This window comes from Bidens hawaiensis, unplaced genomic scaffold, assembly GCF_021521415.1.
Source record: "Bidens hawaiensis isolate Kalapana, Puna unplaced genomic scaffold, B.hawaiensis_p1.1 tig00029891_1, whole genome shotgun sequence".
Classification (NCBI taxonomy): Eukaryota; Viridiplantae; Streptophyta; class Magnoliopsida; order Asterales; family Asteraceae; genus Bidens; species Bidens hawaiensis.
Window position 1 is genome coordinate 139971 of NW_027494965.1, and position 13847 is coordinate 153817.

Sequence of the window (13847 nt, forward strand, 5' to 3'; positions counted from 1 at the left end):
CTTGTCCTCCTATCCAAGCCGGTCATGCATTCTTCCCTCGATTGTAAGGGTTTCCATGGTTCTTAAAGACAACATCATATGTTTGCTCTAAAAACCATCTAAATATCACGCTTTTTTGATATGAGATACATGTCATATTCAATTTTCTACCTTAGCTTTCTCATCCCTATTATCTTCAGCTTTCGCAACCCATTAATCCGTTTTAGATAAACACTTGATACGTAAAATGTGTTATTTAACTAGTTCTTGGGGATTTATGTTATAAGATAACCTCATGTTGGACATAATTCAACTAGAAAAACCCAACTTCATTAAGCCCAGTAACAAACTTTTATAAATAGATTATGTATCTATATTATTAGAAGAACATCCCCCTCCCCCCCACCCATAACACATATACATACATTATTTGTGATTCATGATCTGATATGTAACTGTAACCATGACTTGAGTGTTAGAGTACCCTCGGAACTACATATATCGAGTTACATAGTGACTTAAGAAGAAGTAAAGTGACATTACTTTGTTAGAGTACCCTCATATTATTCTTCCCTTCATAGAATGCTTAACAAGTTGCATTTTGTTTTCTTGCAAGAAGTTGAAAGGATATGACTCAAATGTGCATAGAGAACCAAGCAACTAAACAAAGGATACTAAAATACTAGTATTAAGCTACCTATGACATAAAACAGTTATTAAAAAACTATAATAGTGATAGACAAATGTTAGACATACAGAAAGAAGGAAGGTACCACAAACCCACGCAAAAGTGCCTATAGACTCCCTAAACAAGTCTATACTTTAAGGGAAAACAAAAACTCTGACAAGAAAAAATGTAGAAAAGGCTAAAGTCCCAAGAAAAGGCTAGGACAATCACTCTTTCTATACTCCCCTAGAAATACATAAACTTTCCTTAACGTTTTCAAGAAATCATATACTCGATTGTGTTCTCAAAGAGGTGCAAGCCTAACAAATCAAACCTAATTCCTTCATCACATGTCAGTTTGGGTTTGTTTCTATTGCTAAATTTTTATGAGCCGAAGGCAAAAAAAATTTGGTCCATAAATAAAAGGTTTTTTTTATTTAAACAATTAAAATTTTAAATTAGGTTACTTTTTATGATTTTGGTTGTGCAAAAAAAATTTGTTTATAAAAATCAGTTTAAATGAGTTTAGTAATTGAATTTACATATTAAAATAAATAATGTTTTCATAAATATATAATATAATTAAAAAAAATTAGGCCTAGCGGGCTGATCAGGTCGGTGGCCGTCGACCAACACTTGATTCGTAAACATTCCAAATAAATATTATCAAGTCTCATTTCTTGTGTTATTAATTTGTTCTTAGGGAGTTATGCTATAAGGTTACCTCGATTTGGGCATAATTCAACTAGACTAATCTAACTTCATTAAGCCTAATAAAAAACTTTAGTAAATAGATGATGTATCCACATTATTAGAAGAAACTGTAACATCCCAAAATTTCGAATAATAATAATATTGTATATTGACTCGTTATGACAGAAAAGTTTACTTGAGTTTATAAATAAATAGTAAAATGGTAAAAGGAAAAGATAAGTAGGCTAATTAAATGGAATTAATCATGGACTAAAAAAGAAAGATGGGCTTAGGTCCATGGGCTTAAGGGAGTATAAATACCCCCTTAAACCCCAATCCTTTCCATTTCCATCCATCTTATCCATCTTATTCTCTCTACACCTTCAAAACACACACACCTCTCTTACAACTTACGGCCACAAGAAGAGAAGGAAGATCCGAGACCCAAATCAAGCCTTTTGTTGATAGATATTAGATATCAAGCTAGATACACGATTCAAGTTCATAACCAAGCTAGCCGTGACCTAACAAACGTCTAAAGGTATGTTCTTTACGTTAAAGGTTGCGTTTTTATGAACGAAAAATCATGAAACTCAAACCTAGAGTAGATCGGGTCTAGATACATCATAAAAATGCAAGCTTGATTATTAAAATGGATGAAATGGACTCATGGGTATGAACGGTTCTTAAAGGAAACCCTAGATCTAGCCTAGAACGTTTTAAATCTATAAAGGTCTAAGCTTTATGCCTAAAACGGGTTAGATCTAGATGATGATATAGTGACGGGTGTAAAAACGGTTAGTATGAATAGAAAGGGGCGGTTAAAGTTCATGATATGAACCATAAAACAGTTACTGAGCTAGGTAAAAGTTATAAAAATAGAAAGGTGAGCTGAACACACCTAACCTGAGGGTTCTCGGCCAAGATTGAGGGTTCTCGGCCAACCCATGTTCTCGGTCGATTAGAGTTCTCGGTCAGACATGAGTTCTCGGTCAACCAAGGGTTCTCAATCAGCGAACTCGGTCAAATCTGGGATTTCGGTCAACAGGGGTTCTCGGCCACCCCATTATGTTGGGTTTTGGGCCTAAATCCAGTTGGGCCCAGATACCATAATGAACAGTTGGGCTAAGCCCATATCTAATATAAAGCAAACTGGCCTATTATCTTAGGCTTAGCAAATAAGCACAGTTAATGAAAATAAAATTTTTTTCAAGCTGACCTGGCAGCTTAACCCCATCCAGGGGCTCTTTCCCTTGGACCCCGCTAGGGCCTTCCGCCCCTAGAACCTCGCTGCCAGGGGCGCTGCCCCGAACCCCGTTCGTTGTGGGTTATATAAAGATAGAAATACTATATGAGTAGTAGTAGTTAATTGATACATGTAAATATTATACAGTTAGCTGTGCACAACTCAAGAAGGGAATAGCGATTAACGGAGAGCGTAACAGGATTCAGGTGAGTTTCTAGCCCCATTCCTTGTTATGTTTCCAAGGCTGTGTGCATACTCGATGTGATTAGTTAATACACTTACCTTAAGTGGTAAGTGTATGCCTATTATGCTATATTTGAAGGTTATGAATGAATGCCTGACGGTACATGAACGATCTTTGGATATTTCATGTATTGTTAGGGGATAGTTTAAAAGAGGTGACTGTTTATATATGTTGTATGTATGATGTATGTATGTTATAGATTAGCGAGTACATAAGAAAGTATATAAAATCTATGAAAAGAAAGGAAAGTATGATATGAAGGAATTGACGGTAAAGGGTTGTAGACCCTAATAATATCTGTGAAGGAGGGTGGCAGACCCTAATAATATCTGTGAAGGAGGGTGGCAGACCCTAATAATATCTGTGAAGGAGGGTAGCAGACCCTAATAATATATGTGAGGTTATAGGGCGAGAGGCTCTTTAAAGGTGGCAGACCCTAATAATATCTGTGAGGTTATAGGGCGAAAGGCTCTTTAAAATGTATGATTATGTTTGTAAAGAAATATAAAGTATGAAGTATGAAAGAAAGAAAGTATGAAAGTAAGAATGAAAGTATATGTACGTAAGAAGGTATTGTATGTTATGTGATTAACTAGAACTCACTCAGCGTAGCTGACTTTTAGTATGCACGCAGGTGAATATATTGAGACAGTTAGCTTGAGGAGGACACATGGCAGGATTGGACGAGGCTGGCATCGGAAGATTTGTCATGATATCTATTACTATATTTTATGTTATGTTTTTAAAAGACAAGATTCTGGATGATTGTAACGAATGTTTTAAGTTTTATTACTTCCGCGAAATGTTTTAATTATCTCTGACATAATGAACTGCGTTTATGAGTAAATCCAACATCCAAATGTGAGGCACCGGTAACGGGGCCTTACATAAACCCCCTCTTTTAACCACACACAAACATGATTTCTGATTCCTGATCTGATATATAACTCTTACTTGAATGTTAGAGTACCCTTGGAGCTACGAATCTCGGGCTACATAATGACTTAAGAAGAAGTAAACGGGCATCACTTTGTCTTTTAAGATCACATTATATCTGTTAATCATGTCTTGATTTTATTTAACAATAGGATATTATTCTTCATTTCTTCCCTTCATAGAATTGCTCAAGAAGTTGAATTTTATTTTTTGCAAGAAGTTAAAAGGACATTACTCAAATTCGCATAGATAACCAAACAACAAAACAAGCAATACTAAAAACATTGGTAGTAAACTACCTATGAGATATGGAAGTGATAAAAAGACTACAATAGTAATGTTAGACATATAGAAGGAAAGAAGGTACCACAAACCCACATGAAATTGTCTATAGGCTTCCTAAAAGAGACCACACTGTAAGTCCCCCCGGGGCGTCGCTGATCGATACGAGATCCGCACGAGGTCTAGGAGTGCGGAATCCTCCTAGACTCGTTTAATAGTGTAGAAGACGAAGAACACGATTACACATAAGCAAACACACGAACAAACACACGAATGGGATAAACGAATCTGCAGATCCTTTATATAAAACCAAACCACGTTACAAACCGAACACAAACAAAGACACGACCGACCCGAGGCGAGCTCTACCTCGGGCCGTCCCACACGACTCTCCCTCTCTGTTTCTCTCTAGATAATTTAACTGATCACAAAACACTCTGACTTTCTGGATACTAAACCCTAAACAAGACACACATATATATATAAAACCAACTTCGCGGGCTTGGGCTTGGGCTAGTAGGCGAAGTTATGGCGAAGTTTTTCTAACTTCGCCACTTGGTGAAGTTGTTCTAACTTCGCCTATGGCGAAGTTGTTCTAACTTCGCCTACGGCGAAGTTGTTCTAATTTCGCCTATGGCGTCTCCGCTGGTCAGGACTGCATAGCGACGGTCACAAAATGCACCAACAGACTCCCCTTTGACCGTTGCTCTCAATTCTAAAAAACACAAAAGATCATCTGTTACAAAACATGCACCAACAGACTCCCTCTTAACTGATGATCTTATGTTTGCTCCTTCTTGTAGGACTCGATTGCACTGTGATCTTCAAACTTGAACTTCACATATACATGCTACATCCATCCTGTCTTCAACCAGCCGTGTCTGAAACTGTCTTGTAACTCCACAAATATACTAATCACCCGGCGTCTTTCATATCAGATCTCCCCTTCAGTGTAAGCTTCTCCGACTATATCGATTGAGGTCTTTGACATACATGCATCCCCGTGCCTAATTGATCTTCTCAACCAATCACGTGAAGTTCTTCTAACTTCACCAACACGTGAAGTTGGGCTCCCTCCACAACTTCTCCAACACGTCGGAATTGTATAGTAAGATAAGGTTCAATCTTCAACAACTCAACATCAAGTGATCAATCACAAAACCACCTTGACAGAATCTAACACACATGACCATTAATTAATCCGAAGCATCTTCAATCACCATGGATAACGATCAAGAACATAAACAAATTAATTCCCGATTAAATCCAACTTGTTCCAAAATCGTAACAGGGTCCAATTCTCGAACGCCTTGAAAATAACATAAATAATATGCTCTGACCGCAATCCAGTAATGACGAAAACCTTCAGTTCGATTTTACTTTCTTCAGTTGGTCAACCTCGAACAACAACAATTTCTTTGCCCACAAACACCCAAATATGTGTCAATATCCAGTTTCAATCAACATCCCATTCACAACTTCAACTTCATATCCAGAGTTGACCCGTATTTGTTCTCACGTAAGACCAAGAGATACCAAGTTTCACTCGTTGTCGGAACAACACTTTCGGTCTCACAATAATCGTGTACACCTAGCCATACAGACGAAAACTCCAAACAATTTTTTTTTTATTTTAGTTTTTTTTTAATTTTTTTTTTAACTTCGCCAAAAGTCAACTTCGCCCAAAAGTCAACTTCGCCTAAAAGTCAACTTCGCCCCTCATTAACTTCGCCTGGCCATAACTTCGCCTGGCTATAACTTCGCCTGGCTGCTAACTTCGCCAAAACCCTAAATTTTAGCGACAACTTCGCCTGAACCCAATAACTTCGCCTACTGCGGCTGTTCGGCCAAAAACACATCAGAAACAAGCCAAAAACACCAAAAAGCAGATCTCGAACCATAGCATAAGAGCCTAAGGCTCTGATACCACTTGTAAGTCCCCCCGGGGCGTCGCTGATCGATACGAGATCCGCACGAGGTCTAGAAGTGCGGAATCCTCCTAGACTCGTTTAATGGTGTAGAAGACGAAGAACACGATTACACATAAGCAAACACACGAACAAACACACGAATGGGATAAACGAATCTGCAGATCCTTTATATAAAACCAAACCACGTTACAAACCGAACACAAACAAAGACACGACCGACCCGAGGCGAGCTCTACCTCGGGCCGTCCCACACGACTCTCCCTCTCTGTTTCTCTCTAGATAATTTAACTGATCACAAAACACTCTGACTTTCTGGATACTAAACACTAAACAAGACACACATATATATAGAAAACCAACTTCGCGGGCTTGGGCTTGGGCCAGTAGGCGAAGTTGTTCTAACTTCGCCACTTGGCGAAGTTGTTCTAACTTCGCCTACGGCGTCTCCGCTGGTCAGGATTGCATAGCGACGGTCACAAAATGCACCAACACACACGTTAAGGGAAAACAAAAGCGTTGGCAACAAAAAAAATGTAGGAAACGCTAAAGTCTCAATAAAAGGCTAGGACAATCTCTCTCTATATATTCCACTAGAAGTCAATAACGTTAACTTGATGTTTTTAAGAAATCATATAACTTGTTGTGTTCTCAAAGAGGTGCACGCCTAGAAAATCCAAACATGTCAGTTTGAGTTTGTTTCTACTCAAGCTTTAAGGACCGTCTACGAGAATTCTTAAATTCTTTGGGTTGAAGTTGAAAATTTTTTTTGGCCGTAGGTAAAAGGTTTTTTTGTTGGGTTTATACAATTACATTTTTAAAAGGGCTTGCTTGGTTAAAATTTGGGTTGTTCAAAAAAAAATTGTTTATAAAATCAAATATTTTTATATACATTAAAATCAAATTTTTTTTTTGAAAAATATATAATAAAGTTTAAAAAAACTTTTTACGAGTGTAGCAGTGTGATCGGGCCAATAGCCGTCAACCACCCTGTCCTCTACCTAAGCTGGCCATACGTTCTTCCTCGATTGTGAGGGTTTCCCCAGTTCTTACAGACACCGTTCTAAAAACCATCTCAATCTCGTCAGTCGTCACTCTTATTTCAGTTATTTTATATGAGATACTTGTCACCTCCAGTTTTTCCACCTTAGCTTTCTCATCAATGCTATATCCAGCTTTTGTGTTTATGTCTTCATGATAGTCATCAATTCGTTTTAGATAAATACTTGATTCATAAACATTGCAAATAATTATTATCAATTCTCGTTTCTTGTGTTATTAACCAGTTCTTAGGGATTTATGTTATAAGGTAAACTCATTTTAGGTATACCCAACTTCATTAAGCCTAATAACAAACATTTATTAATAGATGATATACCCACGCACACACGTGCACACACATGATTTGTGATTCATGAGCTGATATGTTACTCTGACTTGGGTGATAGAGTACCTCGAAGCTACGAATCTCGGTTTACTCGGGTTACGGGTGATAGAGTACCCTCGAAGCTACGAATCTCGGGTTACATAACGACCTAAGAAGTAAATCGACATCAATTTATCTTTTAAGATCGCATTATATCTTTTAATCACATCATGCTTTTATTTAACAGTGAGATATTATTCTTCTCTTCATAGAATTGCTCAAGAAGTTGCATGTTGTTTTTCCGCAAGAAGTTAAATGGACTGGACTCAAATGTGCATATAGAACCAAACAACAAAACAAAGGATACTAAAAATACTAGTAAACTACCTATGACATATAGCGGTGAGAAAAAAACTATAATAGTTATAGACAAATGTTAGACATAAGAAAGAAAGAAGGCACCGCAAACCCACGCGAAACTGTCTATAGGCTCCCTCTTAAAAGAGTCTACACGTTAAGGGAAATCAAAAGCATTGGCAACAAAAAATGTAGGAAAACCTAAAGTCCCAAGAAAAATCTAGGACAATCTCTCTCTATATACTCCCTTAGAAGTTCATAACCTTTACTTGATGTTTTCAAGAAATCATATACCCTATTTTTTTCTCAAAGGGGTGCAACCTTAGCAAATCCAGCCTAATTCGTTCATTACATGCCAGCTTGGGTTTGTTTTACATCTTCTCCATGAAAATTACAGACTGGTCGCTTAAAACTTTTATTTTTTTCTTTATAACCTACAAAATATCGGGGAAAAAAGAAAAGAAATCTATTTTTTTAACTCTTTTATCTTCCACATTACAAGATTGGAAGCTCACAGAATAATACATGTGTTTTCACATCATAGAATCACGCAAGGTTTGTGAATCAAGTACCAAAAAAACATACACGATTAAGATTTGTTTTTTTAATCCTTAAGTCGCCGAAGGCTTCACTATGTCTCATCAACCAAAACCTCTCAATTTCTTCAGGTTTTCGGCCAGGAATTCTGCCTGCGATCAAATCCCCCCTGAAGCGTGGCATCGGTTATCAAATATTTTTATAGCAAATAATATAACAACTACCAAGCAAAGTTCATTTAAATATTGGCTTTCGTTCAATAAAAATGTCTGCGACTTGAATTCAACTAAATAACTTTTTAATTTAATCTTTAAATTCATACATATATATATTTTTGTGTTTCAGGGTACTTTATATTTACGTACAGTAGCGGGCCCAAAAATTATTTCACGGTATTATTATATTTCGGTATTTGCATTTTGCATGCCAGAGGAGTTTTACCTGCCCGTTGGTCATGAATTTTTTTTTCACGGTATCATTATTGTTATAGCAAATAATATATCAATAACCAAGCAAAGTTCATTTAAATATTGTACACTCTAAGATCAAGATATATACCAAATTGTAATAAAACATAAATAAATAAATAAAATCTCAGTTTAGTTTTAAATATTGTTAAAAGGTTAAACAACAAAATCCTCTCATTTCTTTTTTTTTAAGCTTACAATATCATCGTCGTCAAAAGATATATTGTGTTATCATTTGAAAATATATAACGTTACGCGAATATAACATACATGATACATTCATACATACACTTGTTTTTGTTTACCGCACATGTCTAAGGTTTGCCTTCTATGTCGATTTGAAAAAGAAGACTAACTTAAATTCAAATTAAGATAAAAAAATATTATTTCATGATTTATAAAACTCAAATGATATTAATATGATTAGGCTTTAAGGTGAACTTGGTGATATACTGATATCATACATTGGGGAGTCGCAAGCCATATGCGGGTCAAATGTTTTACATGCCTGTGTCCGATACACAGTCAAAAGAAAATAGGAAAAAAACTTGAAAATATATAATTCAATTGTATTGTATATATTATTTAAGCGATTACCTAACCGTACTCTATATATGCAGGTAAAATTTATAAGTATTTATTTTGTTTTCGTCTCCTTAAAACTGTTATGTTAATGTGCCCCCAACAAAAACATTTTTACATGCTTTGGGGCTTTTTTTATGTGGAAGTTTACACTATTATAGAACACGTATTAATCGGGTAAAGTTAAAATACAAAGAAGAGAAAAATGAGAATTGTGAGAAGGATTTGTGACCACACAAAAACCCCTTAAAAATAAATTTAAAAAAAAATAATAAAAAAATCATAACTTAAAATATAAATAAAAAACGAAAAAAATTTTAAAACTAAAATGTTTCCGTCATCATTTCCTTTCTATTTTAAAAAAATACAAAAAAGTTGACGAAAAGACACAATAACGAGATCAAAGACACAATAACGAAAATGAACAAAATACAGAATTAGAATTAAAAAAAAGACAAAATAAATCGCAAAATATAACACAATACCGAACAAAATATAACAAACACAATATAAAGAAAAAAGACACAATATCAAAGAAAAAAGACACAATCAATTAGAAAAATAAACAAAAAATATAATAATAAACAAAAAGGCACGACGACTTTTTCACTTACCATTGTGTTTTTTTTAACGAGAACGAGAAAGACAGTGGAAACATTTTTGTGTTTTACTTTTTTCGTTTTTCTATTAGATTTTGAGTTATAATTTTTTTGTTTATTTATTTTAAATTTTTCAAAAGTTTTTTTGTGTGACTAAAAATCTTTTTTTATCATTATTATTTTTATTCTCATTTATAAAATAACTTCACCCTTATATTAAAGGAGTCAGTGTCTTTATATAAGATGTGATTTTGTAAACAAATATTTCATAAAATATGTACAAGAAATAATCACGATTTAAATTAGAATGGCATCATTGGAGAAACAGCAAGGAGTTAGGCGTATATGTGGACAAAAAGTATATGCCAATAACCATTACTAAAATCACTATCATAGTACAAATAACTGTTTTGAGTAATAGAACGCGACAAACATTTGTGAAAGAACACGACGAACATTCGTTGTACCAGAAATCAGACCCGCAATTAACTCGATTTTCTTAAACTGTTGTTAAATTAGCAAAACACCATTATTTTCCCTTGGTACAACTTCAATTGACTTGTTTTTCTTAAACTGTTGCTTTGAAATTAACAAAAAAAAAACATTCCCCCCCCCCCCTGCTATAGTTTTTTCTAATTTCGAATGAGTTAAATTATTACCATTAGAAATATATTCACTTACTCGCTTATTTTCTTTGTTTGGTCAAGTTATTCTACAAATGAGAACAAAAATGAGAAAGATGAGAAGAATTTGTAACCATATAAAAATACCCCAAAAAAATTAAAAATAAATAAATAAAAAAACAAAAAAAAGTAAAAACACAAAAATGTTTCAATTGTTTTTCTCGTAAAAAAACAATGGTAATTGAAAAAGTCGTATATTTTTGTTTATTATTGTGTTTTTGTGTTTATTTTCGTTGTATCTCTCGATTGATAATTCGCTAATTATAAAATGATCCATTTTTATAAATGAAGTTAAAAAAAATCATGTTTATTAAAAAGGACACAAATATAAAAGAAACAAATAATGTTTTAAAAATATAGAACGTTTTAATTAAAGAAAAAGTGTAAAATACATTAGGCATAAAATATGCAAGGCAAGTGGTTGCTTACTTTTTGTAATAAAACTATAACCTATGAAATACCATGTTATACAACATATTATGAAGCTTTTGTAATAAAACAAAATAAAACATAAGGTTAAAACGTTAAATCAATAGTAGTCATATTAATAGAAATAAATAAATATAGAAACAAAATATATAAAATGTTAAATCAATATAGTCATAATAATAAGGCAAGATAAAATAGAAACAAAATAAAATAAAAAGGTTGAATCAATAGTCATATTAATGACTAGATATCCTTTCTTTTTTCACAAGAGGACCTCATCCACTAAATATTCATCAACTTTTCCCACATTTCATTCTCCTCCTTCCCACCACAACCTTCTCCGCCGTCCTCCACACCACTCCGACCACCACCACCACTACTACCATCATCAAATTCTTTTATTAATTGTGACTTGAACCCATGGCATTTAGGTGTGATTAAGACGAACGCTATGCCACTTTGCTTTTGCTTATAAGATGATTTTAACTTTTAAGTCAATTCAAGAGTATAAATAAGTTTACTTGGTTTGCAATGAATAAAAAAATAATAATTCTGGTAATTGGTTTACTTTACGGGTTAGGGTATATTCTCAAGTGCAAATTAGAAATTATAGTTTTTCACTCCTAGAAAAAGGATTTTTATAACGTTACTTTACATATATCAATAATAATAATTGTAATAATTTTAAGAAACTGAAAAGTATAATACTAATGACTAAAATACAGTTATATATATATATATATATATATCAATTGGCTGTTTGATCATTTTTGGAAACTAATAAAGTTCATGATCGGCCAGTTATCTTGAAAAACATCATTCCCACTTTGATGGGATGATAGCGTGATTACGGTATAGAATAGAAGGTCACAGGTTCAATTTGAGTGTAATATTTAGCCTGTAAAGAAAATGTTTTCTTGAAAAACTTAAAATTAGAAAACAAAAAAAATTTGGTCAAGAACTAATAAACATCACATAATTATTTTCATATTCTGGTTGAACTACTATACATACAAGTTGGTTATACAGTTGACGAGCTTGTGCATCCTGTAAACCAGATCTTCTTCTTGTTCGCTCAAGTTAATGAACTCCCATTTCCTACTGCTCCCCTCTGCCAAATTCCAACATTTTCATTAATTTTTTTTGGGTTTTAAAGCCGATGAATATTTAATATATATATAAAATAATAATAATAAAATCACTGCAGCTTCGTGATATGTGGAGGAACAAAGACACAGCGTTTTGACACCAAATCCGTCATTAATAATAATTAAGTTGTTGAAATATATGTTAATTGGTAAACTTTGAAAAAACATGTAGGGTAAATTATACTGTAATATATAGTGAGTTAAAGTACTGACCTTCAAACTCATTACTGTGGTTTGAGGAGGATCGATTCTTCTTCCTCCAACGTTTATCCATTAAAGGAGGAGAGGAAGAGTAGACTAAAAATTTATTTGGTGTGGACTTTTTCGCCTTTACAAATTGCAATTAATGTACGTTATATAACCAAAAAAAAAAGAAAACACACACACAATTAATGTAGGGGTATGGTACTAAACCTGGTTTTACGATCCTAAATTTATTATGTTTGGCTTATTTTATTATATGGATTAATACAATGTTATTGGGCTGAGGGGGTTTTGTGGAGGTAACCCTAATTGGGCTAGGCCCATTAGGGTACCATGATGGTGGCCATGAGACCCTCTATATAAGGAGGTCTCCACCTCCTTATTGAGGGGTCATGCTCAGTAAGAGCCACCACCACTTTTTTGTGTCTGTAAACAAGAAATCCTCAGGATATCTTAGCAGTCACATCCACACCCCCAAAAACCATTGCAGGTCTCAGGCGCAGCTGGAGAAGAAGATCAAGACGTGGTTCGTTCATCTCGAAAATCCGTGGAAACATCGTCATGGATCAGGTCAGATTCATTTCGTGCTTCGACAGTTATGAACCAGTGAATCAAGGCTTCAGTTAAAATGTATTGTGGTTTATCGTGTTATGAGCATATTTCATTATTCGTCCTCTTTATATGAGGAGATTGTTGTGCTGAAGTAAGCAATGTTACACTAAATATCAAATCATATATATTTTGAAAGTGCTTAGAAAACCAAGCATGAAAAATGGTTTAAAGGACCACCGGAGACCTGTAGCCGGGGCACCGAATGGCTAAGGAAAATGGCTTAAAGAGCCATCATAGACCTTGATTTTAAGGGTTTCGATTTTGGAATGATGAACCACAATTGCAAACTGAATGTCCATCGTTGATAAGATGAACCGTATTACAAATATCAGATATTAGAATGATGGAATGTTAAGGTATTGAAATCTCAATAGTCGCTAATATAAAATCACCTGAAAAAAACTAACTCAATATATATTATTCGGGTAAATTCAATTTCTACAATCCATATATGTAATATGAACCGAACTAATAAAATTAAACCAAAATCCAATTATCTCTAATATTCAAGTTTCAAACTAACCAAAACAACTACCCGATAATGATCCAGGTCAATCATATTATTTGGTTTTCAATTAACTTCGACACCCATACAATCTACGCACATATATAAAACTCCAATTTTGTTCCACAATTACCAGTTTTCATAAAGAAAGTTTACACACGTATGTGTGTGAAGGTAAGAACTCGGGTAAAAAAGACTTCAATTTCTATAAAGAATAGAAAAGTATATCAAAATGATAAGTGACATTCATAATAATAGACCCGAAATATATTAATGCTTTTTTTAATTAGGTTTGTTTATTTATGATTGATTATGTTGTTATGACCATGTTACTTTTAAGGAAACTATATATAATACTTATTTCATTTTTAACTACAGTCACT

At 34.0% G+C, this 13847-nt stretch overlaps 1 pseudogene; it reads right to left on the minus strand.

Annotated features, from left to right (window-relative positions):
- Positions 1 to 8248: 8248 nt before the first annotated feature.
- On the minus strand, positions 8249 to 12476 carry LOC143579646 (transcription factor TRY pseudogene; annotated as a pseudogene).
- Positions 12477 to 13847: the final 1371 nt, after the last annotated feature.